The sequence below is a fragment of the Spea bombifrons genome, chromosome 4, assembly GCF_027358695.1.
Source record: "Spea bombifrons isolate aSpeBom1 chromosome 4, aSpeBom1.2.pri, whole genome shotgun sequence".
In the NCBI taxonomy this organism is placed as follows: Eukaryota; Metazoa; Chordata; class Amphibia; order Anura; family Pelobatidae; genus Spea; species Spea bombifrons.
In genome coordinates, this window is record NC_071090.1 from 38,864,182 (window position 1) to 38,890,865 (window position 26,684).

The 26,684-nt window shown below is 46.4% G+C and overlaps 45 non-coding genes across 45 annotated transcripts; all 45 read right to left on the reverse strand.

The window, feature by feature from the left end:
• Positions 1–648: 648 nt before the first annotated feature.
• TRNAL-AAG (transfer RNA leucine (anticodon AAG)) lies at positions 649–730 on the reverse strand. Its single transcript has one exon. It is a non-coding gene; the product is annotated as a tRNA-Leu (tRNA).
• A 441-nt stretch (positions 731–1,171) lies between these two features.
• On the reverse strand, positions 1,172–1,253 carry TRNAL-UAG (transfer RNA leucine (anticodon UAG)). The gene has a single exon. It is a non-coding gene; the product is annotated as a tRNA-Leu (tRNA).
• Positions 1,254–1,733: 480 nt separating this feature from the next.
• TRNAL-AAG (transfer RNA leucine (anticodon AAG)) lies at positions 1,734–1,815 on the reverse strand. The gene has a single exon. It is a non-coding gene; the product is annotated as a tRNA-Leu (tRNA).
• A 441-nt stretch (positions 1,816–2,256) lies between these two features.
• Positions 2,257–2,338, reverse strand: TRNAL-UAG (transfer RNA leucine (anticodon UAG)). The gene has a single exon. It is a non-coding gene; the product is annotated as a tRNA-Leu (tRNA).
• Positions 2,339–2,818: 480 nt separating this feature from the next.
• TRNAL-AAG (transfer RNA leucine (anticodon AAG)) lies at positions 2,819–2,900 on the reverse strand. The gene has a single exon. It is a non-coding gene; the product is annotated as a tRNA-Leu (tRNA).
• A 441-nt stretch (positions 2,901–3,341) lies between these two features.
• TRNAL-UAG (transfer RNA leucine (anticodon UAG)) lies at positions 3,342–3,423 on the reverse strand. Its single transcript has one exon. It is a non-coding gene; the product is annotated as a tRNA-Leu (tRNA).
• Positions 3,424–3,903: 480 nt separating this feature from the next.
• On the reverse strand, positions 3,904–3,985 carry TRNAL-AAG (transfer RNA leucine (anticodon AAG)). The gene has a single exon. It is a non-coding gene; the product is annotated as a tRNA-Leu (tRNA).
• Positions 3,986–4,988: 1,003 nt separating this feature from the next.
• On the reverse strand, positions 4,989–5,070 carry TRNAL-AAG (transfer RNA leucine (anticodon AAG)). Its single transcript has one exon. It is a non-coding gene; the product is annotated as a tRNA-Leu (tRNA).
• A 441-nt stretch (positions 5,071–5,511) lies between these two features.
• On the reverse strand, positions 5,512–5,593 carry TRNAL-UAG (transfer RNA leucine (anticodon UAG)). Its single transcript has one exon. It is a non-coding gene; the product is annotated as a tRNA-Leu (tRNA).
• A 1,037-nt stretch (positions 5,594–6,630) lies between these two features.
• TRNAL-UAG (transfer RNA leucine (anticodon UAG)) lies at positions 6,631–6,712 on the reverse strand. The gene has a single exon. It is a non-coding gene; the product is annotated as a tRNA-Leu (tRNA).
• Positions 6,713–7,192: 480 nt separating this feature from the next.
• TRNAL-AAG (transfer RNA leucine (anticodon AAG)) lies at positions 7,193–7,274 on the reverse strand. Its single transcript has one exon. It is a non-coding gene; the product is annotated as a tRNA-Leu (tRNA).
• A 441-nt stretch (positions 7,275–7,715) lies between these two features.
• TRNAL-UAG (transfer RNA leucine (anticodon UAG)) lies at positions 7,716–7,797 on the reverse strand. Its single transcript has one exon. It is a non-coding gene; the product is annotated as a tRNA-Leu (tRNA).
• Positions 7,798–8,277: 480 nt separating this feature from the next.
• On the reverse strand, positions 8,278–8,359 carry TRNAL-AAG (transfer RNA leucine (anticodon AAG)). The gene has a single exon. It is a non-coding gene; the product is annotated as a tRNA-Leu (tRNA).
• A 441-nt stretch (positions 8,360–8,800) lies between these two features.
• On the reverse strand, positions 8,801–8,882 carry TRNAL-UAA (transfer RNA leucine (anticodon UAA)). Its single transcript has one exon. It is a non-coding gene; the product is annotated as a tRNA-Leu (tRNA).
• A 480-nt stretch (positions 8,883–9,362) lies between these two features.
• On the reverse strand, positions 9,363–9,444 carry TRNAL-AAG (transfer RNA leucine (anticodon AAG)). Its single transcript has one exon. It is a non-coding gene; the product is annotated as a tRNA-Leu (tRNA).
• Positions 9,445–9,885: 441 nt separating this feature from the next.
• TRNAL-UAG (transfer RNA leucine (anticodon UAG)) lies at positions 9,886–9,967 on the reverse strand. Its single transcript has one exon. It is a non-coding gene; the product is annotated as a tRNA-Leu (tRNA).
• A 480-nt stretch (positions 9,968–10,447) lies between these two features.
• Positions 10,448–10,529, reverse strand: TRNAL-AAG (transfer RNA leucine (anticodon AAG)). The gene has a single exon. It is a non-coding gene; the product is annotated as a tRNA-Leu (tRNA).
• A 441-nt stretch (positions 10,530–10,970) lies between these two features.
• Positions 10,971–11,052, reverse strand: TRNAL-UAG (transfer RNA leucine (anticodon UAG)). The gene has a single exon. It is a non-coding gene; the product is annotated as a tRNA-Leu (tRNA).
• A 480-nt stretch (positions 11,053–11,532) lies between these two features.
• Positions 11,533–11,614, reverse strand: TRNAL-AAG (transfer RNA leucine (anticodon AAG)). The gene has a single exon. It is a non-coding gene; the product is annotated as a tRNA-Leu (tRNA).
• Positions 11,615–12,053: 439 nt separating this feature from the next.
• On the reverse strand, positions 12,054–12,135 carry TRNAL-UAG (transfer RNA leucine (anticodon UAG)). The gene has a single exon. It is a non-coding gene; the product is annotated as a tRNA-Leu (tRNA).
• A 480-nt stretch (positions 12,136–12,615) lies between these two features.
• Positions 12,616–12,697, reverse strand: TRNAL-AAG (transfer RNA leucine (anticodon AAG)). The gene has a single exon. It is a non-coding gene; the product is annotated as a tRNA-Leu (tRNA).
• Positions 12,698–13,138: 441 nt separating this feature from the next.
• Positions 13,139–13,220, reverse strand: TRNAL-UAG (transfer RNA leucine (anticodon UAG)). Its single transcript has one exon. It is a non-coding gene; the product is annotated as a tRNA-Leu (tRNA).
• A 480-nt stretch (positions 13,221–13,700) lies between these two features.
• TRNAL-AAG (transfer RNA leucine (anticodon AAG)) lies at positions 13,701–13,782 on the reverse strand. The gene has a single exon. It is a non-coding gene; the product is annotated as a tRNA-Leu (tRNA).
• Positions 13,783–14,223: 441 nt separating this feature from the next.
• TRNAL-UAG (transfer RNA leucine (anticodon UAG)) lies at positions 14,224–14,305 on the reverse strand. The gene has a single exon. It is a non-coding gene; the product is annotated as a tRNA-Leu (tRNA).
• A 1,003-nt stretch (positions 14,306–15,308) lies between these two features.
• TRNAL-UAG (transfer RNA leucine (anticodon UAG)) lies at positions 15,309–15,390 on the reverse strand. The gene has a single exon. It is a non-coding gene; the product is annotated as a tRNA-Leu (tRNA).
• Positions 15,391–15,870: 480 nt separating this feature from the next.
• Positions 15,871–15,952, reverse strand: TRNAL-AAG (transfer RNA leucine (anticodon AAG)). The gene has a single exon. It is a non-coding gene; the product is annotated as a tRNA-Leu (tRNA).
• A 441-nt stretch (positions 15,953–16,393) lies between these two features.
• Positions 16,394–16,475, reverse strand: TRNAL-UAA (transfer RNA leucine (anticodon UAA)). The gene has a single exon. It is a non-coding gene; the product is annotated as a tRNA-Leu (tRNA).
• Positions 16,476–16,955: 480 nt separating this feature from the next.
• TRNAL-AAG (transfer RNA leucine (anticodon AAG)) lies at positions 16,956–17,037 on the reverse strand. The gene has a single exon. It is a non-coding gene; the product is annotated as a tRNA-Leu (tRNA).
• A 441-nt stretch (positions 17,038–17,478) lies between these two features.
• Positions 17,479–17,560, reverse strand: TRNAL-UAG (transfer RNA leucine (anticodon UAG)). Its single transcript has one exon. It is a non-coding gene; the product is annotated as a tRNA-Leu (tRNA).
• A 480-nt stretch (positions 17,561–18,040) lies between these two features.
• On the reverse strand, positions 18,041–18,122 carry TRNAL-AAG (transfer RNA leucine (anticodon AAG)). Its single transcript has one exon. It is a non-coding gene; the product is annotated as a tRNA-Leu (tRNA).
• A 441-nt stretch (positions 18,123–18,563) lies between these two features.
• TRNAL-UAG (transfer RNA leucine (anticodon UAG)) lies at positions 18,564–18,645 on the reverse strand. Its single transcript has one exon. It is a non-coding gene; the product is annotated as a tRNA-Leu (tRNA).
• Positions 18,646–19,125: 480 nt separating this feature from the next.
• Positions 19,126–19,207, reverse strand: TRNAL-AAG (transfer RNA leucine (anticodon AAG)). The gene has a single exon. It is a non-coding gene; the product is annotated as a tRNA-Leu (tRNA).
• A 441-nt stretch (positions 19,208–19,648) lies between these two features.
• TRNAL-UAG (transfer RNA leucine (anticodon UAG)) lies at positions 19,649–19,730 on the reverse strand. Its single transcript has one exon. It is a non-coding gene; the product is annotated as a tRNA-Leu (tRNA).
• A 480-nt stretch (positions 19,731–20,210) lies between these two features.
• Positions 20,211–20,292, reverse strand: TRNAL-AAG (transfer RNA leucine (anticodon AAG)). The gene has a single exon. It is a non-coding gene; the product is annotated as a tRNA-Leu (tRNA).
• A 441-nt stretch (positions 20,293–20,733) lies between these two features.
• On the reverse strand, positions 20,734–20,815 carry TRNAL-UAG (transfer RNA leucine (anticodon UAG)). The gene has a single exon. It is a non-coding gene; the product is annotated as a tRNA-Leu (tRNA).
• Positions 20,816–21,295: 480 nt separating this feature from the next.
• On the reverse strand, positions 21,296–21,377 carry TRNAL-AAG (transfer RNA leucine (anticodon AAG)). The gene has a single exon. It is a non-coding gene; the product is annotated as a tRNA-Leu (tRNA).
• Positions 21,378–21,818: 441 nt separating this feature from the next.
• Positions 21,819–21,900, reverse strand: TRNAL-UAG (transfer RNA leucine (anticodon UAG)). Its single transcript has one exon. It is a non-coding gene; the product is annotated as a tRNA-Leu (tRNA).
• Positions 21,901–22,380: 480 nt separating this feature from the next.
• Positions 22,381–22,462, reverse strand: TRNAL-AAG (transfer RNA leucine (anticodon AAG)). Its single transcript has one exon. It is a non-coding gene; the product is annotated as a tRNA-Leu (tRNA).
• A 441-nt stretch (positions 22,463–22,903) lies between these two features.
• TRNAL-UAG (transfer RNA leucine (anticodon UAG)) lies at positions 22,904–22,985 on the reverse strand. The gene has a single exon. It is a non-coding gene; the product is annotated as a tRNA-Leu (tRNA).
• Positions 22,986–23,465: 480 nt separating this feature from the next.
• Positions 23,466–23,547, reverse strand: TRNAL-AAG (transfer RNA leucine (anticodon AAG)). The gene has a single exon. It is a non-coding gene; the product is annotated as a tRNA-Leu (tRNA).
• Positions 23,548–23,988: 441 nt separating this feature from the next.
• On the reverse strand, positions 23,989–24,070 carry TRNAL-UAG (transfer RNA leucine (anticodon UAG)). Its single transcript has one exon. It is a non-coding gene; the product is annotated as a tRNA-Leu (tRNA).
• A 480-nt stretch (positions 24,071–24,550) lies between these two features.
• TRNAL-AAG (transfer RNA leucine (anticodon AAG)) lies at positions 24,551–24,632 on the reverse strand. Its single transcript has one exon. It is a non-coding gene; the product is annotated as a tRNA-Leu (tRNA).
• A 441-nt stretch (positions 24,633–25,073) lies between these two features.
• TRNAL-UAG (transfer RNA leucine (anticodon UAG)) lies at positions 25,074–25,155 on the reverse strand. Its single transcript has one exon. It is a non-coding gene; the product is annotated as a tRNA-Leu (tRNA).
• Positions 25,156–25,635: 480 nt separating this feature from the next.
• On the reverse strand, positions 25,636–25,717 carry TRNAL-AAG (transfer RNA leucine (anticodon AAG)). Its single transcript has one exon. It is a non-coding gene; the product is annotated as a tRNA-Leu (tRNA).
• Positions 25,718–26,158: 441 nt separating this feature from the next.
• On the reverse strand, positions 26,159–26,240 carry TRNAL-UAG (transfer RNA leucine (anticodon UAG)). Its single transcript has one exon. It is a non-coding gene; the product is annotated as a tRNA-Leu (tRNA).
• Positions 26,241–26,684: the final 444 nt, after the last annotated feature.

Consider the following 26,684-nt stretch of genomic DNA (forward strand, 5'->3'; position numbering starts at 1 on the left):
AGAATACCAATTGAACACTAGTTATTAACAAAGAGCAAATGAACAAACGAGCCTTCCTAAGCACACTGGTCTACTTTAACAAAACATGGCAGCGGTGGGATTAGAACCCATGCCTCAAGTGAGACTGGAGCCTAAATCCAGCGCCTTAAACCGCTCGACCACGCTACCCAAGCTGGGTGCTGTGCTTCCGATATCTCCCACAGTCACACAAGCAGAGCCCAGATGGTGCCAAAGTGTGAACAAGATTAAAAACACCACACTGAAAAGGATGGCTTTTGCTATCAAATGCTTGATTTGCCAAAGTTGTTTAATTTGACCATGCAGGCCCTTAGCTCCCGCGATTTGCCCTGCCTGACCAGCAGGTGCTGCCGATAGCTCAAAGGTTTAATATCTAAACATTAGGTGCCGGGGGTTCTGAGTTTGAATCCTTTGGCAGTCAAACGGCGTAAGTCATTCGAAACCGTCAATTAACCTTTTTATGTTTTCGGAGGTCTTGTGTGTCTTTCTTACTGTTGTTTATATGACTAATTTAATCCTTGTGTTGCTTTTCCACGTGTGGCCTTCAGGGGCATATGGTTAGTTTGCGGGAAGGAATCTTGTGTTGCTGAGTGCATTTCGGGAACAAATGACAAACAGAGGGAAAAAGCATGGCAGCGGTGGGATTTGAACCCACGCCTCCGAAGAGACTGGAGCCTTAATCCAGCGCCTTAGACCGCTCGGCCACGCTACCAAGTCATGCGGTCTCTGCACCACTCTCCAAGGGGGATTACTCACTAAAGGAAGCGTTTCAGGTTCGAGTCCCTCACTTCACTATTCATAATGAAGAGTCAACAGTTGCCGGTTTCTCCAGCAGGAAGGGCAGAGCTGGCCCTGTGTAATGCAAGATTGAATGGGTGAGGGGACTTTGAAGAAATAACACTGATTCCACTAGGCATTATACAGGGCCAACCAAGCTCTTCCTGCAGCAGAAGCTGACTGGGGTTAGAGCTTGGTAATATAGAATTACTTCAAGTAGGCTTAAAGTATCTTTCTGCAACACTTTAGGAGATTAGAGACTTGCTAAGGGTCTTGTTTCCCAGGACGACAGAATACCAATTGAACACTAGTTTTTAACAAAGAGCAAATGAACAAAAAAGCCTTCCTAAGCACACTGGTCTACTTTAACAAAACATGGCAGCGGTGGGATTTGAACCCACGCCTCAAATGAGACTGGAGCCTAAATCCAGCGCCTTAGACCGCCCGGCCACGCTACCCAAGCTGGGTGCTGTGCTTCCGATATCTCCCACAGTCACACAAGCAGAGCCCAGATGGTGCCAAAGTGTGAACAAGATTAAAAACACCACACTGAAAAGGATGGCTTTTGCTATCAAATGCTTGATTTGCCAAAGTTGTTTAATTTGACCATGCAGGCCCTTAGCTCCCGCGATTTGCCCTGCCTGACCAGCAGGTGCTGCCAATAGCTCAAAGATTAAATATCTAAGCATTAGGTGCCGGGGGTTCTGAGTTTGAATCCTTTGGCAGTCAAAAGGCGTAAGTCATTCGAAACCGTCAATTAACCTTTTTATGTTTTCGGAGGTCTTGTGTGTCTTTCTTACCGTTGTTTATATGACTAATTTAATCCTTGTGTTGCTTTTCCACGTGTGGCCTTCAGGGGCATATGGTTAGTTTGCGGGAAGGAATCTTGTGTTGCTGAGTGCATTTCGGGAACAAATGACAAACAGAGGGAAAAAGCATGGCAGCGGTGGGATTTGAACCCACGCCTCCGAAGAGACTGGAGCCTTAATCCAGCGCCTTAGACCGCTCGGCCACGCTACCAAGTCATGCTGTCTCTGCACCACTCTCCAAGGGGGATTACTCACTAAAGGAAGCGTTTCAGGTTCGAGTCCCTCACTTCACTATTCATAATGAAGAGTCAACAGTTGCCGGTTTCTCCAGCAGGAAGGGCAGAGCTGGCCCTGTGTAATGCAAGATTGAATGGGTGAGGGGACTTTGAAGAAATAACACTGATTCCACTAGGCATTATACCGGGCCAACCAAGCTCTTCCTGCAGCAGAAGCTGACTGGGGTTAGAGCTTGGTAATATAGAATTACTTCAAGTAGGCTTAAAGTATCTTTCTGCAACGCTTTAGGAGATTAGAGACTTGCTAAGGGTCTTGTTTCCCAGGACGACTGAATACCAATTGAACACTAGTTATTAACAAAGAGCAAATGAACAAACGAGCCTTCCTAAGCACACTGGTCTACTTTAACAAAACATGGCAGCGGTGGGATTTGAACCCAAGCCTCAAGTGAGACTGGAGCCTAAATCCAGCGCCTTAGACCGCTCGGCCACGCTACCCAAGCTGGGTGCTGTGCTTCCGATATCTCCCACAGTCACACAAGCAGAGCCCAGATGGTGCCAAAGTGTGAACAAGATTAAAAACACCACACTGAAAAGGATGGCTTTTGCTATCAAATGCTTGATTTGCCAAAGTTGTTTAATTTGACCATGCAGGCCCTTAGCTCCCGCGATTTGCCCTGCCTGACCAGCAGGTGCTGCCGATAGCTCAAAGGTTTAATATCTAAACATTAGGTGCCGGGGGTTCTGAGTTTGAATCCTTTGGCAGTCAAATGGCGTAAGTCATTCGAAACTGTCAATTAACCTTTTTATGTTTTTGGAGGTCTTGTGTGTCTTTCTTACTGTTGTTTATATGACTAAATCAATCCTTGTGTTGCTTTTCCACGTGTGGCCTTCAGGGGCATATGGTTAGTTTGCGGGAAGGAATCTTGTGTTGCTGAGTGCATTTCGGGAACAAATGACAAACAGAGGGAAAAAGCATGGCAGCGGTGGGATTTGAACCCACGCCTCCGAAGAGACTGGAGCCTTAATCCAGCGCCTTAGACCGCTCGGCCACGCTACCAAGTCATGCTGTTTTTGGACCACTCTCCAAGGGGGATTACTCACTAAAGGAAGCGTTTCAGGTTCGAGTCCCTCACTTCACTATTCATAATGAAGAGTCAACAGTTGCCGGTTTCTCCAGCAGGAAGGGCAGAGCTGGCCCTGTGTAATGCAAGATTGAATGGGTGAGGGGACTTTGAAGAAATAACACTGATTCCACTAGGCATTATACAGGGCCAACCAAGCTCTTCCTGCAGCAGAAGCTGACTGGGGTTAGAGCTTGGTAATATAGAATTACTTCAAGTAGGCTTAAAGTATCTTTCTGCAACACTTTAGGAGATTAGAGACTTGCTAAGGGTCTTGTTTCCCAGGACGACAGAATACCAATTGAACACTAGTTTTTAACAAAGAGCAAATGAACAAAAAAGCCTTCCTAAGCACACTGGTCTACTTTAACAAAACATGGCAGCGGTGGGATTTGAACCCACGCCTCAAATGAGACTGGAGCCTAAATCCAGCGCCTTAGACCGCCCGGCCACGCTACCCAAGCTGGGTGCTGTGCTTCCGATATCTCCCACAGTCACACAAGCAGAGCCCAGATGGTGCCAAAGTGTGAACAAGATTAAAAACACCACACTGAAAAGGATGGCTTTTGCTATCAAATGCTTGATTTGCCAAAGTTGTTTAATTTGACCATGCAGGCCCTTAGCTCCCGCGATTTGCCCTGCCTGACCAGCAGGTGCTGCCAATAGCTCAAAGGTTAAATATCAAAGCATTAGGTGCCGGGGGTTCTGAGTTTGAATCCTTTGGCAGTCAAAAGGCGTAAATCATTCGAAACCGTCAATTAACCTTTTTATGTTTTCGGAGGTCTTGTGTGTCTTTCTTACCGTTGTTTATATGACTAATTTAATCCTTGTGTTGCTTTTCCACGTGTGGCCTTCAGGGGCATATGGTTAGTTTGCGGGAAGGAATCTTGTGTTGCTGAGTGCATTTCGGGAACAAATGACAAACAGAGGGAAAAAGCATGGCAGCGGTGGGATTTGAACCCACGCCTCCGAAAAGACTGGAGCCTTAATCCAGCGCCTTAGACCGCTCGGCCACGCTACCAAGTCATGCTGTCTCTGCACCACTCTCCAAGGGGGATTACTCACTAAAGGAAGCGTTTCAGGTTCGAGTCCCTCACTTCACTATTCATAATGAAGAGTCAACAGTTGCCGGTTTCTCCAGCAGGAAGGGCAGAGCTGGCCCTGTGTAATGCAAGATTGAATGGGTGAGGGGACTTTGAAGAAATAACACTGATTCCACTAGGCATTATACCGGGCCAACCAAGCTCTTCCTGCAGCAGAAGCTGACTGGGGTTAGAGCTTGGTAATATAGAATTACTTCAAGTAGGCTTAAAGTATCTTTCTGCAACACTTTAGGAGATTAGAGACTTGCTAAGGGTCTTGTTTCCCAGGACGACAGAATACCAATTGAACACTAGTTTTTAACAAAGAGCAAATGAACAAACAAGCCTTCCTAAGCACACTGGTCTACTTTAACAAAACATTGCAGCGGTGGGATTTGAACCTATGCCTCAAATGAGACTGGAGCCTAAATCCAGCGCCTTAGACCGCTCGGCCACACTACCCAAGCTGGGTGCTGCGCTTCTGATATCCCCCACAGTCACACAAGCAGAGCCCAGATGGTGCCAAAGTGTGAACAAGATTAAAAACACCACACTGAAAAGGATGGCTTTTGCTATCAAATGCTTGATTTGCCAAAGTTGTTTAATTTGACCATGCAGGCCCTTAGCTCCCGCGATTTGCCCTGCCTGACCAGCAGGTGCTGCCGATAGCTCAAAGGTTTAATATCTAAGCATTAGGTGCCGGGGGTTCTGAGTTTGAATCCTTTGGCAGTCAAACGGCGTAAGTCATTCGAAACTGTCAATTAAACTTTTTATGTTTTTGGAGGTCTTGTGTGTCTTTCTTACTGTTGTTTATATGACTAAATCAATCCTTGTGTTGCTTTTCCACGTGTGGCCTTCAGGGGCATATGGTTAGTTTGCGGGAAGGAATCTTGTGTTGCTGAGTGCATTTCGGGAACAAATGACAAACAGAGGGAAAAAGCATGGCAGCGGTGGGATTTGAACCCACGCCTCCGAAGAGACTGGAGCCTTAATCCAGCGCCTTAGACCGCTCGGCCACGCTACCAAGTCATGCTGTTTCTGCGCCACTCTCCAAGGGTGATTACTCACTAAAGGAAGCGTTTCAGGTTCGAGTCCCTCACTTCACTATTCATAATGAAGAGTCAACAGTTGCCGGTTTCTCCAGCGGGAAGGGCAGAGCTGGCCCTGTGTAATGCAAGATTGAATGGGTGAGGGGACTTTGAAGAAATAACACTGATTCCACTAGGCATTATACCGGGCCAACCAAGCTCTTCCTGCAGCAGAAGCTGACTGGGGTTAGAGCTTGGTAATATAGAATTACTTCAAGTAGGCTTAAAGTATCTTTCTGCAACACTTTAGGAGATTAGAGACTTGCTAAGGGTCTTGTTTCCCAGGACGACTGAATACCAATTGAACACTAGTTTTTAACAAAGAGCAAATGAACAAACAAGCCTTCCTAAGCACACTGGTCTACTTTAACAAAACATGACAGCGGTGGGATTTGAACCCACGCCTCAAATGAGACTGGAACCTAAAGCCAGCGCCTTAGACCGCTCGGCCACGCTACCCAAGCTGGGTGCTGTGCTTCCGATATCTCCCACAGTCACACAAGCAGAGCCCAGATGGTGCCAAAGTGTGAACAAGATTAAAAACACCACACTGAAAAGGATGGCTTTTGCTATCAAATGCTTGATTTGCCAAAGTTGTTTAATTTGACCATGCAGGCCCTTAGCTCCCGCGATTTGCCCTGCCTGACCAGCAGGTGCTGCCGATAGCTCAAAGGTTTAATATCTAAGCATTAGGTGCCGGGGGTTCTGAGTTTGAATCCTTTGGCAGTCAAACGGCGTCATTCGAAACTGTCAATTAACCTTTTTATGTTTTTGGAGGTCTTGTGTGTCTTTCTTACTGTTGTTTATATGACTAAATCAATCCTTGTGTTGCTTTTCCACGTGTGGCCTTCAGGGGCATATGGTTAGTTTGCGGGAAGGAATCTTGTGTTGCTGAGTGCATTTCGGGAACAAATGACAAACAGAGGGAAAAAGCATGGCAGCGGTGGGATTTGAACACACGCCTCCGAAGAGACTGGAGCCTTAATCAAGCGCCAGGTACAGATTCCACTAGGCATTATACCGGGCCAACCAAGCTCTTCCTGCAGCAGAAGCTGACTGGGGTTAGAGCTTGGTAATATAGAATTACTTCAAGTAGGCTTAAAGTATCTTTCTGCAACACTTTAGGAGATTAGAGACTTGCTAAGGGTCTTGTTTCCCAGGACGACAGAATACCAATTGAACACTAGTTTTTAACAAAGAGCAAATGAACAAACAAACCTTCCTAAGCACACTGGTCTACTTTAACAAAACATGGCAGTGAGCAAATATAGAATTACTTCAAGTAGCTGAAGTAGCTGACTGGGGTTAGAGCTTGGTAATATAGAATTACTTCAAGTAGGCTTAAAGTATCTTTCTGCAACACTTTAGGAGATTAGAGACTTGCTAAGGGTCTTGTTTCCCAGGACGACAGAATACCAATTGAACACTAGTTTTTTAACAAAGAGCAAATGAACAAAAAAGCCTTCCTCAGCACACTGGTCTACTTTAACAAAACATGGCAGCGGTGGGATTTGAACCCACGCCTCAAATGAGACTGGAGCCTAAATCTAGCGCCTTAGACCGCTCGGCCACGCTACCCAAGCTGGGTGCTGTGCTTCCGATATCTCCCACAGTCACACAAGCAGAGCCCAGATGGTGCCAAAGTGTGAACAAGATTAAAAACACCACACTGAAAAGGATGGCTTTTGCTATCAAATGCTTGATTTGCCAAAGTTGTTTAATTTGACCATGCAGGCCCTTAGCTCCCGCGATTTGCCCTGCCTGACCAGCAGGTGCTGCCGATAGCTCAAAGGTTAAATATCTAAGCATTAGGTGCCGGGGGTTCTGAGTTTGAATCCTTTGGCAGTCAAAAGGCGTAAGTCATTCGAAACTGTCAATTAACCTTTTTATGTTTTTGGAGGTCTTGTGTGTCTTTCTTACCGTTGTTTATATGACTAAATCAATCCTTGTGTTGCTTTTCCACGTGTGGCCTTTAGGGGCATATGGTTAGTTTGCGGGAAGGAATCTTGTGTTGCTGAGTGCATTTCGGGAACAAATGACAAACAGAGGGAAAAAGCATGGCAGCGGTGGGATTTGAACCCACGCCTCCGAAGAGACTGGAGCCTTAATCCAGCGCCTTAGACCGCTCGGCCACGCTACCAAGTCATGCTGTTTTTGCACCACTCTCCAAGGGGGATTACTCACTAAAGGAAGCGTTTCAGGTTCGAGTCCCTCACTTCACTATTCATAATGAAGAGTCAACAGTTGCCGGTTTCTCCAGCAGGAAGGGCAGAGCTGGCCCTGTGTAATGCAAGATTGAATGGGTGAGGGGACTTTGAAGAAATAACACTGATTCCACTAGGCATTATACCGGGCCAACCAAGCTCTTCCTGCAGCAGAAGCTGACTGGGGTTAGAGCTTGGTAATATAGAATTACTTCAAGTAGGCTTAAAGTATCTTTCTGCAACACTTTAGGAGATTAGAGACTTGCTAAGGGTCTTGTTTCCCAGGACGACAGAATACCAATTGAACACTAGTTTTTAACAAAGAGCAAATGAACAAAAAAGCCTTCCTAAGCACACTGGTCTACTTTAACAAAACATGGCAGCGGTGGGATTTGAACCCACGCCTCAAATGAGACTGGAGCCTAAATCTAGCGCCTTAGACCGCTCGGCCACGCTACCCAAGCTGGGTGCTGTGCTTCCGATATCTCCCACAGTCACACAAGCAGAGCCCAGATGGTGCCAAAGTGTGAACAAGATTAAAAACACCACACTGAAAAGGATGGCTTTTGCTATCAAATGCTTGATTTGCCAAAGTTGTTTAATTTGACCATGCAGGCCCTTAGCTCCCGCGATTTGCCCTGCCTGACCAGCAGGTGCTGCCGATAGCTCAAAGGTTTAATATCTAAACATTAGGTGCCGGGGGTTCTGAGTTTGAATCCTTTGGCAGTCAAACGGCGTAAGTCATTCGAAACCGTCAATTAACCTTTTTATGTTTTCGGAGGTCTTGTGTGTCTTTCTTACCGTTGTTTATATGACTAATTTAATCCTTGTGTTGCTTTTCCACGTGTGGCCTTCAGGGGCATATGGTTAGTTTGCGGGAAGGAATCTTGTGTTGCTGAGTGCATTTCGGGAACAAATGACAAACAGAGGGAAAAAGCATGGCAGCAGTGGGATTTGAACCCACTCCTCCGAAGAGACTGGAGCCTTAATCCAGCGCCTTAGACCGCTCGGCCACGCTACCAAGTCATGCCGTTTCTGCACCACTCTCCAAGGGGGATTACTCACTAAAGGAAGCGTTTCAGGTTCGAGTCCCTCACTTCACTATTCATAATGAAGAGTCAACAGTTGCCGGTTTCTCCAGCAGGAAGGGCAGAGCTGGCCCTGTGTAATGCAAGATTGAATGGGTGAGGGGACTTTGAAGAAATAACACTGATTCCACTAGGCATTATACCGGGCCAACCAAGCTCTTCCTGCAGCAGAAGCTGACTGGGGTTAGAGCTTGGTAATATAGAATTACTTCAAGTAGGCTTAAAGTATCTTTCTGCAACACTTTAGGAGATTAGAGACTTGCTAAGGGTCTTGTTTCCCAGGACGACTGAATACCAATTGAACACTAGTTTTTAACAAAGAGCAAATGAACAAAAAAGCCTTCCTAAGCACACTGGTCTACTTTAACAAAACATGGCAGCGGTGGGATTTGAACCCACGCCTCAAATGAGACTGGAGCTTAAATCCAGCGCCTTAGACCGCTCGGCCACGCTACCCAAGCTGGGTGCTGTGCTTCCGATATCTCCCACAGTCACACAAGCAGAGCCCAGATGGTGCCAAAGTGTGAACAAGATTAAAAACACCACACTGAAAAGGATGGCTTTTGCTATCAAATGCTTGATTTGCCAAAGTTGTTTAATTTGACCATGCAGGCCCTTAGCTCCCGCGATTTGCCCTGCTTGACCAGCAGGTGCTGCCGATAGCTCAAAGGTTAAATATCTAAGCATTAGGTGCCGGGGGTTCTGAGTTTGAATCCTTTGGCAGTCAAAAGGCGTAAGTCATTCGAAACTGTCAATTAACCTTTTTATGTTTTTGGAGGTCTTGTGTGTCTTTCTTACCGTTGTTTATATGACTAAATCAATCCTTGTGTTGCTTTTCCACGTGTGGCCTTCAGGGGCATATGGTTAGTTTGCGGGAAGGAATCTTGTGTTGCTGAGTGCATTTCGGGAACAAATGACAAACAGAGGGAAAAAGCATGGCAGCGGTGGGATTTGAACCCACGCCTCCGAAGAGACCGGAGCCTTAATCCAGTGCCTTAGACCGCTCGGCCACGCTACCGAGTCAAGCCGTTTCTGCACAACTCTCCAAGGGGGATTACTCACTAAAGGAAGCGTTTCAGGTTCGAGTCCCTCACTTCACTATTCATAATGAAGAGTCAACAGTTGCCGGTTTCTCCAGCAGGAAGGGCAGAGCTGGCCCTGTGTAATGCAAGATTGAATGGGTGAGGGGACTTTGAAGAAATAACACTGATTCCACTAGGCATTATACCGGGCCAACCAAGCTCTTCCTGCAGCAGAAGCTGACTGGGGTTAGAGCTTGGTAATATAGAATTACTTCAAGTAGGCTTAAAGTATCTTTCTGCAACACTTTAGGAGATTAGAGACTTGCTAAGGGTCTTGTTTCCCAGGACGACAGAATACCAATTGAACACTAGTTTTTAACAAAGAGCAAATGAACAAAAAAGCCTTCCTAAGCACACTGGTCTACTTTAACAAAACATGGCAGCGGTGGGATTTGAACCCACGCCTCAAATGAGACTGGAGCCTAAATCCAGCGCCTTAGACCGCTCGGCCACGCTACCCAAGCTGGGTGCTGTGCTTCCGATATCTCCCACAGTCACACAAGCAGAGCCCAGATGGTGCCAAAGTGTGAACAAGATTAAAAACACCACACTGAAAAGGATGGCTTTTGCTATCAAATGCTTGATTTGCCAAAATTGTTTAATTTGACCATGCAGGCCCTTAGCTCCCGCGATTTGCCCTGCCTGACCAGCAGGTGCTGCCGATAGCTCAAAGGTTTAATATCTAAACATTAGGTGCCGGGGGTTCTGAGTTTGAATCCTTTGGCAGTCAAACGGCGTAAGTCATTCGAAACCGTCAATTAACCTTTTTATGTTTTCGGAGGTCTTGTGTGTCTTTCTTACCGTTGTTTATATGACTAATTTAATCCTTGTGTTGCTTTTCCACGTGTGGCCTTCAGGGGCATATGGTTAGTTTGCGGGAAGGAATCTTGTGTTGCTAGGTGCATTTCGGGAACAAATGACAAACAGAGGGAAAAAGCATGGCAGCAGTGGGATTTGAACCCACTCCTCCGAAGAGACTGGAGCCTTAATCCAGCGCCTTAGACCGCTCGGCCACGCTACCAAGTCATGCCGTTTCTGCACCACTCTCCAAGGGGGATTACTCACTAAAGGAAGCGTTTCAGGTTCGAGTCCCTCACTTCACTATTCATAATGAAGAGTCAACAGTTGCCGGTTTCTCCAGCAGGAAGGGCAGAGCTGGCCCTGTGTAATGCAAGATTGAATGGGTGAGGGGACTTTGAAGAAATAACACTGATTCCACTAGGCATTATACCGGGCCAACCAAGCTCTTCCTGCAGCAGAAGCTGACTGGGGTTAGAGCTTGGTAATATAGAATTACTTCAAGTAGGCTTAAAGTATCTTTCTGCAACACTTTAGGAGATTAGAGACTTGCTAAGGGTCTTGTTTCCCAGGACGACAGAATACCAATTGAACACTAGTTTTTAACAAAGAGCAAATGAACAAAAAAGCCTTCCTAAGCACACTGGTCTACTTTAACAAAACATGGCAGCGGTGGGATTTAAACCCACGCCTCAAATGAGACTGGAGCCTAAATCCAGCGCCTTAGACCGCTCGGCCACGCTACCCAAGCTGGGTGCTGTGCTTCCGATATCTCCCACAGTCACACAAGCAGAGCCCAGATGGTGCCAAAGTGTGAACAAGATTAAAAACACCACACTGAAAAGGATGGCTTTTGCTATCAAATGCTTGATTTGCCAAAGTTGTTTAATTTGACCATGCAGGCCCTTAGCTCCCGCGATTTGCCCTGCCTGACCAGCAGGTGCTGCCGATAGCTCAAAGGTTAAATATCTAAGCATTAGGTGCCGGGGGTTCTGAGTTTGAATCCTTTGGCAGTCAAAAGGCGTAAGTCATTCGAAACTGTCAATTAACCTTTTTATGTTTTTGGAGGTCTTGTGTGTCTTTCTTACCGTTGTTTATATGACTAAATCAATCCTTGTGTTGCTTTTCCACATGTGGCCTTCAGGGGCATATGGTTAGTTTGCGGGAAGGAATCTTGTGTTGCTGAGTGCATTTCGGGAACAAATGACAAACAGAGGGAAAAAGCATGGCAGCGGTGGGATTTGAACCCACGCCTCCGAAGAGACTGGAGCCTTAATCCAGCGCCTTAGACCGCTCAGCCACGCTACCGAGTCAAGCCGTTTCTGCACAACTCTCCAAGGGGGATTACTCACTAAAGGAAGCGTTTCAGGTTCGAGTCCCTCACTTCACTATTCATAATGAAGAGTCAACAGTTGCCGGTTTCTCCAGCAGGAAGGGCAGAGCTGGCCCTGTGTAATGCAAGATTGAATGGGTGAGGGGACTTTGAAGAAATAACAGATTCCACTAGGCATTATACCGGGCCAACCAAGCTCTTCCTGCAGCAGAAGCTGACTGGGGTTAGAGCTTGGTAATATAGAATTACTTCAAGTAGGCTTAAAGTATCTTTCTGCAACACTTTAGGAGATTAGAGACTTGCTAAGGGTCTTGTTTCCCAGGACGACAGAATACCAATTGAACACTAGTTTTTAACAAAGAGCAAATGAACAAACAAACCTTCCTAAGCACACTGGTCTACTTTAACAAAACATGGCAGTGGTGGGATTTGAACCCACGCCTCAAATGAGACTGGAGCCTAAATCCAGCACCTTAGACCGCTCGGCCACGCTACCCAAGCTGGGTGCTGTGCTTCCGATATCTCCCACAGTCACACAAGCAGAGCCCAGATGGTGCCAAAGTGTGAACAAGATTAAAAACACCACACTGAAAAGGATGGCTTTTGCTATCAAATGCTTGATTTGCCAAAGTTGTTTAATTTGACCATGCAGGCCCTTAGCTCCCGCGATTTGCCCTGCCTGACCAGCAGGTGCTGCCAATAGCTCAAAGGTTTAATATCTAAGCATTAGGTGCCGGGGGTTCTGAGTTTGAATCCTTTGGCAGTCAAACGGCGTAAGTCATTCGAAACTGTCAATTAACCTTTTTATGTTTTTGGAGGTCTTGTGTGTCTTTCTTACTGTTGTTTATATGACTAAATCAATCCTTGTGTTGCTTTTCCACGTGTGGCCTTCAGGGGCATATGGTTAGTTTGCGGGAAGGAATCTTGTGTTGCTGAGTGCATTTCGGGAACAAATGACAAACAGAGGGAAAAAGCATGGCAGCGGTGGGATTTGAACCCACGCCTCCGAAGAGACTGGAGCCTTAATCCAGCGCCTTAGACCGCTCGGCCACGCTACCAAGTCATGCTGTTTTTGCACCACTCTCCAAGGGGGATTACTCACTAAAGGAGGCGTTTCAGGTTCGAGTCCCTCACTTCACTATTCATAATGAAGAGTCAACAGTTGCCGGTTTCTCCAGCAGGAAGGGCAGAGCTGGCCCTGTGTAATGCAAGATTGAATGGGTGAGGGGACTTTGAAGAAATAACACTGATTCCACTAGGCATTATACCGGGCCAACCAAGCTCTTCCTGCAGCAGAAGCTGACTGGGGTTAGAGCTTGGTAATATAGAATTACTTCAAGTAGGCTTAAAGTATCTTTCTGCAACACTTTAGGAGATTAGAGACTTGCTAAGGGTCTTGTTTCCCAGGACGACAGAATACCAATTGAACACTAGTTTTTAACAAAGAGCAAATGAACAAAAAAGCCTTCCTCAGCACACTGGTCTACTTTAACAAAACATGGCAGCGGTGGGATTTGAACCCACGCCTCAAATGAGACTGGAGCCTAAATCCAGTGCCTTAGACCGCTCGGCCACGCTACCCAAGCTGGGTGCTGTGCTTCCGATATCTCCCACAGTCACACAAGCAGAGCCCAGATGGTGCCAAAGTGTGAACAAGATTAAAAACACCACACTGAAAAGGATGGCTTTTGCTATCAAATGCTTGATTTGCCAAAGTTGTTTAATTTGACCATGCAGGCCCTTAGCTCCCGCGATTTGCCCTGCCTGACCAGCAGGTGCTGCCGATAGCTCAAAGGTTAAATATCTAAGCATTAGGTGCCGGGGGTTCTGAGTTTGAATCCTTTGGCAGTCAAAAGGCGTAAGTCATTCGAAACTGTCAATTAACCTTTTTATGTTTTTGGAGGTCTTGTGTGTCTTTCTTACCGTTGTTTATATGACTAAATCAATCCTTGTGTTGCTTTTCCACGTGTGGCCTTTAGGGGCATATGGTTAGTTTGCGGGAAGGAATCTTGTGTTGCTGAGTGCATTTCGGGAACAAATGACAAACAGAGGGAAAAAGCATGGCAGCGGTGGGATTTGAACCCACACCTCCGAAGAGACTGGAGCCTTAATCCAGCGCCTTAGACCGCTCGGCCACGCTACCAAGTCATGCTGTTTTTGCACCACTCTCCAAGGGGGATTACTCACTAAAGGAAGCGTTTCAGGTTCGAGTCCCTCACTTCACTATTCATAATGAAGAGTCAACAGTTGCCGGTTTCTCCAGCAGGAAGGGCAGAGCTGGCCCTGTGTAATGCAAGATTGAATGGGTGAGGGGACTTTGAAGAAATAACACTGATTCCACTAGGCATTATACCGGGCCAACCAAGCTCTTCCTGCAGCAGAAGCTGACTGGGGTTAGAGCTTGGTAATATAGAATTACTTCAAGTAGGCTTAAAGTATCTTTCTGCAACACTTTAGGAGATTAGAGACTTGCTAAGGGTCTTGTTTCCCAGGATGACAGAATACCAATTGAACACTAGTTTTTAACAAAGAGCAAATGAACAAAAAAGCCTTCCTAAGCACACTGGTCTACTTTAACAAAACATGGCAGCGGTGGGATTTGAACCCACGCCTCAAATGAGACTGGAGCCTAAATCCAGCGCCTTAGACCGCTCGGCCACGCTACCCAAGCTGGATGCTGTGCTTCCGATATCTCCCACAGTCACACAAGCAGAGCCCAGATGGTGCCAAAGTGTGAACAAGATTAAAAACACCACACTGAAAAGGATGGCTTTTGCTATCAAATGCTTGATTTGCCAAAGTTGTTTAATTTGACCATGCAGGCCCTTAGCTCTCGCGATTTGCCCTGCCTGACCAGCAGGTGCTGCCGATAGCTCAAAGGTTTAATATCTAAACATTAGGTGCCGGGGGTTCTGAGTTTGAATCCTTTGGCAGTCAAACGGCGTAAGTCATTCGAAACCGTCAATTAACCTTTTTATGTTTTCGGAGGTCTTGTGTGTCTTTCTTACCGTTGTTTATATGACTAATTTAATCCTTGTGTTGCTTTTCCACGTGTGGCCTTCAGGGGCATATGGTTAGTTTGCGGGAAGGAATCTTGTGTTGCTGAGTGCATTTCGGGAACAAATGACAAACAGAGGGAAAAAGCATGGCAGCAGTGGGATTTGAATCCACTCCTCCGAAGAGACTGGAGCCTTAATCCAGCACCTTAGACCGCTCGGCCACGCTACCAAGTCATGCCGTTTCTGCACCACTCTCCAAGGGGGATTACTCACTAAAGGAAGCGTTTCAGGTTCGAGTCCCTCACTTCACTATTCATAATGAAGAGTCAACAGTTGCCGGTTTCTCCAGCAGGAAGGGCAGAGCTGGCCCTGTGTAATGCAAGATTGAATGGGTGAGGGGACTTTGAAGAAATAACACTGATTCCACTAGGCATTATACCGGGCCAACCAAGCTCTTCCTGCAGCAGAAGCTGACTGGGGTTAGAGCTTGGTAATATAGAATTACTTCAAGTAGGCTTAAAGTATCTTTCTGCAACACTTTAGGAGATTAGAGACTTGCTAAGGGTCTTGTTTCCCAGGACGACAGAATACCAATTGAACACTAGTTTTTAACAAAGAGCAAATGAACAAAAAAGCCTTCCTAAGCACACTGGTCTACTTTAACAAAACATGGCAGCGGTGGGATTTGAACCCACGCCTCAAATGAGACTGGAGCCTAAATCCAGCGCCTTAGACCGCTCGGCCACGCTACCCAAGCTGGGTGCTGTGCTTCCGATATCTCCCACAGTCACACAAGCAGAGCCCAGATGGTGCCAAAGTGTGAACAAGATTAAAAACACCACACTGAAAAGGATGGCTTTTGCTATCAAATGCTTGATTTGCCAAAGTTGTTTAATTTGACCATGCAGGCCCTTAGCTCCCGCGATTTGCCCTGCCTGACCAGCAGGTGCTGCCGATAGCTCAAAGGTTAAATATCTAAGCATTAGGTGCCGGGGGTTCTGAGTTTGAATCCTTTGGCAGTCAAAAGGCGTAAGTCATTCGAAACTGTCAATTAACCTTTTTATGTTTTTGGAGGTCTTGTGTGTCTTTCTTACCGTTGTTTATATGACTAAATCAATCCTTGTGTTGCTTTTCCACGTGTGGCCTTCAGGGGCATATGGTTAGTTTGCGGGAAGGAATCTTGTGTTGCTGAGTGCATTTCGGGAACAAATGACAAACAGAGGGAAAAAGCATGGCAGCGGTGGGATTTGAACCCACGCCTCCGAAGAGACTGGAGCCTTAATCCAGCGCCTTAGACCGCTCGGCCACGCTACCAAGTCATGCTGTTTTTGCACCACTCTCCAAGGGGGATTACTCACTAAAGGAAGCGTTTCAGGTTCGAGTCCCTCACTTCACTATTCATAATGAAGAGTCAACAGTTGCCGGTTTCTCCAGCAGGAAGGGCAGAGCTGGCCCTGTGTAATGCAAGATTGAATGGGTGAGGGGACTTTGAAGAAATAACACTGATTCCACTAGGCATTATACCGGGCCAACCAAGCTCTTCCTGCAGCAGAAGCTGACTGGGGTTAGAGCTTGGTAATATAGAATTACTTCAAGTAGGCTTAAAGTATCTTTCTGCAACACTTTAGGAGATTAGAGACTTGCTAAGGGTCTTGTTTCCCAGGACGACAGAATACCAATTGAACACTAGTTTTTAACAAAGAGCAAATGAACAAAAAAGCCTTCCTAAGCACACTGGTCTACTTTAACAAAACATGGCAGCGGTGGGATTTGAACCCACGCCTCAAATGAGACTGGAGCTTAAATCCAGCGCCTTAGACCGCTCGGCCACGCTACCCAAGTTGGGTGCTGTGCTTCCGATATCTCCCACAGTCACACAAGCAGAGCCCAGATGGTGCCAAAGTGTGAACAAGATTAAAAACACCACACTGAAAAGGATGGCTTTTGCTATCAAATGCTTGATTTGCCAAAGTTGTTTAATTTGACCATGCAGGCCCTTAGCTCCCGCGATTTGCCCTGCCTGACCAGCAGGTGCTGCCGATAGCTCAAAGGTTAAATATCTAAGCATTAGGTGCCGGGGGTTCTGAGTTTGAATCCTTTGGCAGTCAAAAGGCGTAAGTCATTCGAAACTGTCAATTAACCTTTTTATGTTTTTGGAGGTCTTGTGTGTCTTTCTTACCGTTGTTTATATGACTAAATCAATCCTTGTGTTGCTTTTCCACGTGTGGCCTTCAGGGGCATATGGTTAGTTTGCGGGAAGGAATCTTGTGTTGCTGAGTGCATTTCGGGAACAAATGACAAACAGAGGGAAAAAGCATGGCAGCGGTGGGATTTGAACCCACGCCTCCGAAGAGACTGGAGCCTTAATCCAGCGCCTTAGACCGCTCGGCCACGCTACCGAGTCAAGCCGTTTCTGCACAACTCTCCAAGGGGGATTACTCACTAAAGGAAGCGTTTCAGGTTCGAGTCCCTCACTTCACTATTCATAATGAAGAGTCAACAGTTGCCGGTTTCTCCAGCAGGAAGGGCAGAGCTGGCCCTGTGTAATGCAAGATTGAATGGGTGAGGGGACTTTGAAGAAATAACACTGATTCCACTAGGCATTATACCGGGCCAACCAAGCTCTTCCTGCAGCAGAAGCTGACTGGGGTTAGAGCTTGGTAATATAGAATTACTTCAAGTAGGCTTAAAGTATCTTTCTGCAACACTTTAGGAGATTAGAGACTTGCTAAGGGTCTTGTTTCCCAGGACGACAGAATACCAATTGAACACTAGTTTTTAACAAAGAGCAAATGAACAAAAAAGCCTTCCTAAGCACACTGGTCTACTTTAACAAAACATGGCAGCGGTGGGATTTGAACCCACGCCTCAAATGAGACTGGAGCCTAAATCCAGCGCCTTAGACCGCTCGGCCACGCTACCCAAGCTGGGTGCTGTGCTTCCGATATCTCCCACAGTCACACAAGCAGAGCCCAGATGGTGCCAAAGTGTGAACAAGATTAAAAACACCACACTGAAAAGGATGGCTTTTGCTATCAAATGCTTGATTTGCCAAAGTTGTTTAATTTGACCATGCAGGCCCTTAGCTCCCGCGATTTGCCCTGCCTGACCAGCAGGTGCTGCCGATAGCTCAAAGGTTAAATATCTAAGCATTAGGTGCCGGGGGTTCTGAGTTTGAATCCTTTGGCAGTCAAAAGGCGTAAGTCATTCGAAACTGTCAATTAACCTTTTTATGTTTTTGGAGGTCTTGTGTGTCTTTCTTACCGTTGTTTATATGACTAAATCAATCCTTGTGTTGCTTTTCCACGTGTGGCCTTCAGGGGCATATGGTTAGTTTGCGGGAAGGAATCTTGTGTTGCTGAGTGCATTTCGGGAACAAATGACAAACAGAGGGAAAAAGCATGGCAGCGGTGGGATTTGAACCCACGCCTCCGAAGAGACTGGAGCCTTAATCCAGCGCCTTAGACCGCTCGGCCACGCTACCGAGTCAAGCCGTTTCTGCACAACTCTCCAAGGGGGATTACTCACTAAAGGAAGCGTTTCAGGTTCGAGTCCCTCACTTCACTATTCATAATGAAGAGTCAACAGTTGCCGGTTTCTCCAGCAGGAAGGGCAGAGCTGGCCCTGTGTAATGCAAGATTGAATGGGTGAGGGGACTTTGAAGAAATAACACTGATTCCACTAGGCATTATACCGGGCCAACCAAGCTCTTCCTGCAGCAGAAGCTGACTGGGGTTAGAGCTTGGTAATATAGAATTACTTCAAGTAGGCTTAAAGTATCTTTCTGCAACACTTTAGGAGATTAGGGACTTGCTAAGGGTCTTGTTTCCCAGGACGACAGAATACCAATTGAACACTAGTTTTTAACAAAGAGCAAATGAACAAACAAACCTTCCTAAGCACACTGGTCTACTTTAACAAAACATGGCAGTGGTGGGATTTGAACCCACGCCTCAAATGAGACTGGAGCCTAAATCCAGCGCCTTAGACTGCTCGGCCACGCTACCCAAGCTGGGTGCTGTGCTTCCGATATCTCCCACAGTCACACAAGCAGAGCCCAGATGGTGCCAAAGTGTGAACAAGATTAAAAACACCACACTGAAAAGGATGGCTTTTGCTATCAAATGCTTGATTTGCCAAAGTTGTTTAATTTGACCATGCAGGCCCTTAGCTCCCGCGATTTGCCCTGCCTGACCAGCAGGTGCTGCCAATAGCTCAAAGGTTTAATATCTAAGCATTAGGTGCCGGGGGTTCTGAGTTTGAATCCTTTGGCAGTCAAACGGCGTAAGTCATTCGAAACTGTCAATTAACCTTTTTATGTTTTTGGAGGTCTTGTGTGTCTTTCTTACTGTTGTTTATATGACTAAATCAATCCTTGTGTTGCTTTTCCACGTGTGGCCTTCAGGGGCATATGGTTAGTTTGCGGGAAGGAATCTTGTGTTGCTGAGTGCATTTCGGGAACAAATGACAAACAGAGGGAAAAAGCAAGGCAGCGGTGGGATTTGAACCCACGCCTCCGAAGAGACTGGAGCCTTAATCCAGCGCCTTAGACCGCTCGGCCACGCTACCAAGTCATGCTGTTTTTGCACCACTCTCCAAGGGGGATTACTCACTAAAGGAAGCGTTTCAGGTTCGAGTCCCTCACTTCACTATTCATAATGAAGAGTCAACAGTTGCCGGTTTCTCCAGCAGGAAGGGCAGAGCTGGCCCTGTGTAATGCAAGATTGAATGGGTGAGGGGACTTTGAAGAAATAACACTGATTCCACTAGGCATTATACCGGGCCAACCAAGCTCTTCCTGCAGCAGAAGCTGACTGGGGTTAGAGCTTGGTAATATAGAATTACTTCAAGTAGGCTTAAAGTATCTTTCTGCAACACTTTAGGAGATTAGAGACTTGCTAAGGGTCTTGTTTCCCAGGACGACAGAATACCAATTGAACACTAGTTTTTAACAAAGAGCAAATGAACAAAAAAGCCTTCCTCAGCACACTGGTCTACTTTAACAAAACATGGCAGCGGTGGGATTTGAACCCACGCCTCAAATGAGACTGGAGCCTAAATCTAGCGCCTTAGACCGCTCGGCCACGCTACCCAAGCTGGGTGCTGTGCTTCCGATATCTCCCACAGTCACACAAGCAGAGCCCAGATGGTGCCAAAGTGTGAACAAGATTAAAAACACCACACTGAAAAGGATGGCTTTTGCTATCAAATGCTTGATTTGCCAAAGTTGTTTAATTTGACCATGCAGGCCCTTAGCTCCCGCGATTTGCCCTGCCTGACCAGCAGGTGCTGCCGATAGCTCAAAGGTTAAATATCTAAGCATTAGGTGCCGGGGGTTCTGAGTTTGAATCCTTTGGCAGTCAAAAGGCGTAAGTCATTCGAAACTGTCAATTAACCTTTTTATGTTTTTGGAGGTCTTGTGTGTCTTTCTTACCGTTGTTTATATGACTAAATCAATCCTTGTGTTGCTTTTCCACGTGTGGCCTTTAGGGGCATATGGTTAGTTTGCGGGAAGGAATCTTGTGTTGCTGAGTGCATTTCGGGAACAAATGACAAACAGAGGGAAAAAGCATGGCAGCGGTGGGATTTGGACCCACGCCTCCGAAGAGACTGGAGCCTTAATCCAGCGCCTTAGACCGCTCGGCCACGCTACCAAGTCATGCTGTTTTTGCACCACTCTCCAAGGGGGATTACTCACTAAAGGAAGCGTTTCAGGTTCGAGTCCCTCACTTCACTATTCATAATGAAGAGTCAACAGTTGCCGGTTTCTCCAGCAGGAAGGGCAGAGCTGGCCCTGTGTAATGCAAGATTGAATGGGTGAGGGGACTTTGAAGAAATAACACTGATTCCACTAGGCATTATACCGGGCCAACCAAGCTCTTCCTGCAGCAGAAGCTGACTGGGGTTAGAGCTTGGTAATATAGAATTACTTCAAGTAGGCTTAAAGTATCTTTCTGCAACACTTTAGGAGATTAGAGACTTGCTAAGGGTCTTGTTTCCCAGGACGACAGAATACCAATTGAACACTAGTTTTTAACAAAGAGCAAATGAACAAAAAAGCCTTCCTAAGCACACTGGTCTACTTTAACAAAACATGGCAACGGTGGGATTTGAACCCACGCCTCAAATGAGACTGGAGCCTAAATCCAGCGCCTTAGACCGCTCGGCCACGCTACCCAAGCTGGGTGCTGTGCTTCCGATATCTCCCACAGTCACACAAGCAGAGCCCAGATGGTGCCAAAGTGTGAACAAGATTAAAAACACCACACTGAAAAGGATGGCTTTTGCTATCAAATGCTTGATTTGCCAAAGTTGTTTAATTTGACCATGCAGGCCCTTAGCTCCCGCGATTTGCCCTGCCTGACCAGCAGGTGCTGCCGATAGCTCAAAGGTTTAATATCTAAGCATTAGGTGCCGGGGGTTCTGAGTTTGAATCCTTTGGCAGTCAAACGGCGTAAGTCATTCGAAACTGTCAATTAAACTTTTTATGTTTTTGGAGGTCTTGTGTGTCTTTCTTACTGTTGTTTATATGACTAAATCAATCCTTGTGTTGCTTTTCCACGTGTGGCCTTCAGGGGCATATGGTTAGTTTGCGGGAAGGAATCTTGTGTTGCTGAGTGCATTTCGGGAACAAATGACAAACAGAGGGAAAAAACATGGCAGCGGTGGGATTTGAACCCACGCCTCCGAAGAGACTGGAGCCTTAATCCAGCGCCTTAGACCGCTCGGCCACGCTACCAAGTCATGCTGCTTCTGCGCCACTCTCCAAGGGTGATTACTCACTAAAGGAAGCGTTTCAGGTTCGAGTCCCTCACTTCACTATTCATAATGAAGAGTCAACAGTTGCCGGTTTCTCCAGCGGGAAGGGCAGAGCTGGCCCTGTGTAATGCAAGATTGAATGGGTGAGGGGACTTTGAAGAAATAACACTGATTCCACTAGGCATTATACCGGGCCAACCAAGCTCTTCCTGCAGCAGAAGCTGACTGGGGTTAGAGCTTGGTAATATAGAATTACTTCAAGTAGGCTTAAAGTATCTTTCTGCAACACTTTAGGAGATTAGAGACTTGCTAAGGGTCTTGTTTCCCAGGACGACTGAATACCAATTGAACACTAGTTTTTAACAAAGAGCAAATGAACAAACAAGCCTTCCTAAGCACACTGGTCTACTTTAACAAAACATGACAGCGGTGGGATTTGAACCCATGCCTCAAATGAGACTGGAACCTAAAGCCAGCGCCTTAGACCGCTCGGCCACGCTACCCAAGATGGGTGCTGTGCTTCCGATATCTCCCACAGTCACACAAGCAGAGCCCAGATGGTGCCAAAGTGTGAACAAGATTAAAAACACCACACTGAAAAGGATGGCTTTTGCTATCAAATGCTTGATTTGCCAAAGTTGTTTAATTTGACCATGCAGGCCCTTAGCTCCCGCGATTTGCCCTGCCTGACCAGCAGGTGCTGCCGATAGCTCAAAGGTTTAATATCTAAGCATTAGGTGCCGGGGGTTCTGAGTTTGAATCCTTTGGCAGTCAAACGGCGTAAGTCATTCGAAACTGTCAATTAACCTTTTTATGTTTTTGGAGGTCTTGTGTGTCTTTCTTACTGTTGTTTATATGACTAAATCAATCCTTGTGTTGCTTTTCCACGTGTGGCCTTCAGGGGCATATGGTTAGTTTGCGGGAAGGAATCTTGTGTTGCTGAGTGCATTTCGGGAACAAATGACAAACAGAGGGAAAAAGCATGGCAGCGGTGGGATTTGAACCCACGCCTCCGAAGAGACTGGAGCCTTAAGCCAGCGCCTTAGAACACTCGGCCACGCTACCAAGTCATGCTGTTTCTGCACCACTCTCCAAGTGGGATTACTCACTAAAGGAAGCGTTTCAGGTTCGAGTCCCTCACTTCACTATTCATAATGAAGAGTCAACAGTTGCCGGTTTCTCCAGCAGGAAGGGCAGAGCTGGCCCTGTGTAATGCAAGATTGAATGGGTGAGGGGACTTTGAAGAAATAACACTGATTCCACTAGGCATTATACCGGGCCAACCAAGCTCTTCCTGCAGCAGAAGCTGACTGGGGTTAGAGCTTGGTAATATAGAATTACTTCAAGTAGGCTTAAAGTATCTTTCTGCAACACTTTAGGAGATTAGAGACTTGCTAAGGGTCTTGTTTCCCAGGACGACAGAATACCAATTGAACACTAGTTTTTAACAAAGAGCAAATGAACAAAAAAGCCTTCCTAAGCACACTGGTCTACTTTAACAAAACATGGCAGCGGTGGGATTTGAACCCACGCCTCAAATGAGACTGGAGCCTAAATCCAGCGCCTTAGACCGCTCGGCCACGCTACCCAAGCTGGGTGCTGTGCTTCCGATATCTCCCACAGTCACACAAGCAGAGCCCAGATGGTGCCAAAGTGTGAACAAGATTAAAAACACCACACTGAAAAGGATGGCTTTTGCTATCAAATGCTTGATTTGCCAAAGTTGTTTAATTTGACCATGCAGGCCCTTAGCTCCCGCGATTTGCCCTGCCTGACCAGCAGGTGCTGCCGATAGCTCAAAGGTTTAATATCTAAACATTAGGTGCCGGGGGTTCTGAGTTTGAATCCTTTGGCAGTCAAACGGCGTAAGTCATTCGAAACCGTCAATTAACCTTTTTATGTTTTCGGAGGTCTTGTGTGTCTTTCTTACCGTTGTTTATATGACTAATTTAATCCTTGTGTTGCTTTTCCACGTGTGGCCTTCAGGGGCATATGGTTAGTTTGCGGGAAGGAATCTTGTGTTGCTGAGTGCATTTCGGGAACAAATGACAAACAGAGGGAAAAAGCATGGCAGCAGTGGGATTTGAACCCACTCCTCCAAAGAGACTGGAGCCTTAATCCAGTGCCTTAGACCGCTCGGCCACGCTACCAAGTCATGCCGTTTCTGCACCACTCTCCAAGGGGGATTACTCACTAAAGGAAGCGTTTCAGGTTCGAGTCCCTCACTTCACTATTCATAATGAAGAGTCAACAGTTGCCGGTTTCTCCAGCAGGAAGGGCAGAGCTGGCCCTGTGTAATGCAAGATTGAATGGGTGAGGGGACTTTGAAGAAATAACACTGATTCCACTAGGCATTATACCGGGCCAACCAAGCTCTTCCTGCAGCAGAAGCTGACTGGGGTTAGAGCTTGGTAATATAGAATTACTTCAAGTAGGCTTAAAGTATCTTTCTGCAACACTTTAGGAGATTAGAGACTTGCTAAGGGTCTTGTTTCCCAGGACGACAGAATACCAATTGAACACTAGTTTTTAACAAAGAGCAAATGAACAAAAAAGCCTTCCTAAGCACACTGGTCTACTTTAACAAAACATGGCAGCGGTGGGATTTGAACCCACGCCTCAAATGAGACTGGAGCCTAAATCTAGCGCCTTAGACCGCTCGGCCACGCTACCCAAGCTGGGTGCTGTGCTTCCGATATCTCCCACAGTCACACAAGCAGAGCCCAGATGGTGCCAAAGTGTGAACAAGATTAAAAACACCACACTGAAAAGGATGGCTTTTGCTATCAAATGCTTGATTTGCCAAAGTTGTTTAATTTGACCATGCAGGCCCTTAGCTCCCGCGATTTGCCCTGCCTGACCAGCAGGTGCTGCCGATAGCTCAAAGGTTTAATATCTAAACATTAAGTGCCGGGGGTTCTGAGTTTGAATCCTTTGGCAGTCAAACGGCGTAAGTCATTCGAAACCGTCAATTAACCTTTTTATGTTTTCGGAGGTCTTGTGTGTCTTTCTTACCGTTGTTTATATGACTAAATTAATCCTTGTGTTGCTTTTCCACGTGTGGCCTTCAGGGGCATATGGTTAGTTTGCGGGAAGGAATCTTGTGTTGCTGAGTGCATTTCGGGAACAAATGACAAACAGAGGGAAAAAGCATGGCAGCGGTGGGATTTGAACCCACGCCTCCAAAGAGACTGGAGCCTTAATCCAGCGCCTTAGACCGCTCGGCCACGCTACCAAGTCATGCTGTCTCTGCACCACTCTCCAAGGGGGATTACTCACTAAAGGAAGCGTTTCAGGTTCGAGTCCCTCACTTCACTATTCATAATGAAGAGTCAACAGTTGCCGGTTTCTCCAGCAGGAAGGGCAGAGCTGGCCCTGTGTAATGCAAGATTGAATGGGTGAGGGGACTTTGAAGAAATAACACTGATTCCACTAGGCATTATACCGGGCCAACCAAGCTCTTCCTGCAGCAGAAGCTGACTGGGGTTAGAGCTTGGTAATATAGAATTACTTCAAGTAGGCTTAAAGTATCTTTCTGCAACACTTTAGGAGATTAGAGACTTGCTAAGGGTCTTGTTTCCCAGGACGACAGAATACCAATTGAACACTAGTTTTTAACAAAGAGCAAATGAACAAACAAACCTTCCTAAGCACACTGGTCTACTTTAACAAAACATGGCAGTGGTGGGATTTGAACCCACGCCTCAAATGAGACTGGAGCCTAAATCCAGCGCCTTAGACCGCTCGGCCACGCTACCCAAGCTGGGTGCTGTGCTTCCGATATCTCCCACAGTCACACAAGCAGAGCCCAGATGGTGCCAAAGTGTGAACAAGATTAAAAACACCACACTGAAAAGGATGGCTTTTGCTATCAAATGCTTGATTTGCCAAAGTTGTTTAATTTGACCATGCAGGCCCTTAGCTCCCGCGATTTGCCCTGCCTGACCAGCAGGTGCTGCCAATAGCTCAAAGGTTTAATATCTAAGCATTAGGTGCCGGGGGTTCTGAGTTTGAATCCTTTGGCAGTCAAACGGCGTAAGTCATTCGAAACTGTCAATTAACCTTTTTATGTTTTTGGAGGTCTTGTGTGTCTTTCTTACTGTTGTTTATATGACTAAATCAATCCTTGTGTTGCTTTTCCACGTGTGGCCTTCAGGGGCATATGGTTAGTTTGCGGGAATGAATCTTGTGTTGCTGAGTGCATTTCGGGAACAAATGACAAACAGAGGGAAAAAGCATGGCAGCGGTGGGATTTGAACCCACGCCTCCGAAGAGACTGGAGCCTTAATCCAGCGCCTTAGACCGCTCGGCCACGCTACCAAGTCATGCTGTTTTTGCACCACTCTCCAAGGGGGATTACTCACTAAAGGAAGCGTTTCAGGTTCGAGTCCCTCACTTCACTATTCATAATGAAGAGTCAACAGTTGCCGGTTTCTCCAGCAGGAAGGGCAGAGCTGGCCCTGTGTAATGCAAGATTGAATGGGTGAGGGGACTTTGAAGAAATAACACTGATTCCACTAGGCATTATACCGGGCCAACCAAGCTCTTCCTGCAGCAGAAGCTGACTGGGGTTAGAGCTTGGTAATATAGAATTACTTCAAGTAGGCTTAAAGTATCTTTCTGCAACACTTTAGGAGATTAGAGACTTGCTAAGGGTCTTGTTTCCCAGGACGACAGAATACCAATTGAACACTAGTTTTTAACAAAGAGCAAATGAACAAAAAAGCCTTCCTAAGCACACTGGTCTACTTTAACAAAACATGGCAGCGGTGGGATTTGAACCCACGCCTCAAATGAGACTGGAGCCTAAATCCAGCGCCTTAGACCGCTCGGCCACGCTACCCAAGCTGGGTGCTGTGCTTCCGATATCTCCCACAGTCACACAAGCAGAGCCCAGATGGTGCCAAAGTGTGAACAAGATTAAAAACACCACACTGAAAAGGATGGCTTTTGCTATCAAATGCTTGATTTGCCAAAGTTGTTTAATTTGACCATGCAGGCCCTTAGCTCCCGCGATTTGCCCTGCCTGACCAGCAGGTGCTGCCGATAGCTCAAAGGTTTAATATCTAAGCATTAGGTGCCGGGGGTTCTGAGTTTGAATCCTTTGGCAGTCAAACAGCGTAAGTCATTCGAAACTGTCAATTAAACTTTTTATGTTTTTGGAGGTCTTGTGTGTCTTTCTTACTGTTGTTTATATGACTAAATCAATCCTTGTGTTGCTTTTCCACGTGTGGCCTTCAGGGGCATATGGTTAGTTTGCGGGAAGGAATCTTGTGTTGCTGAGTGC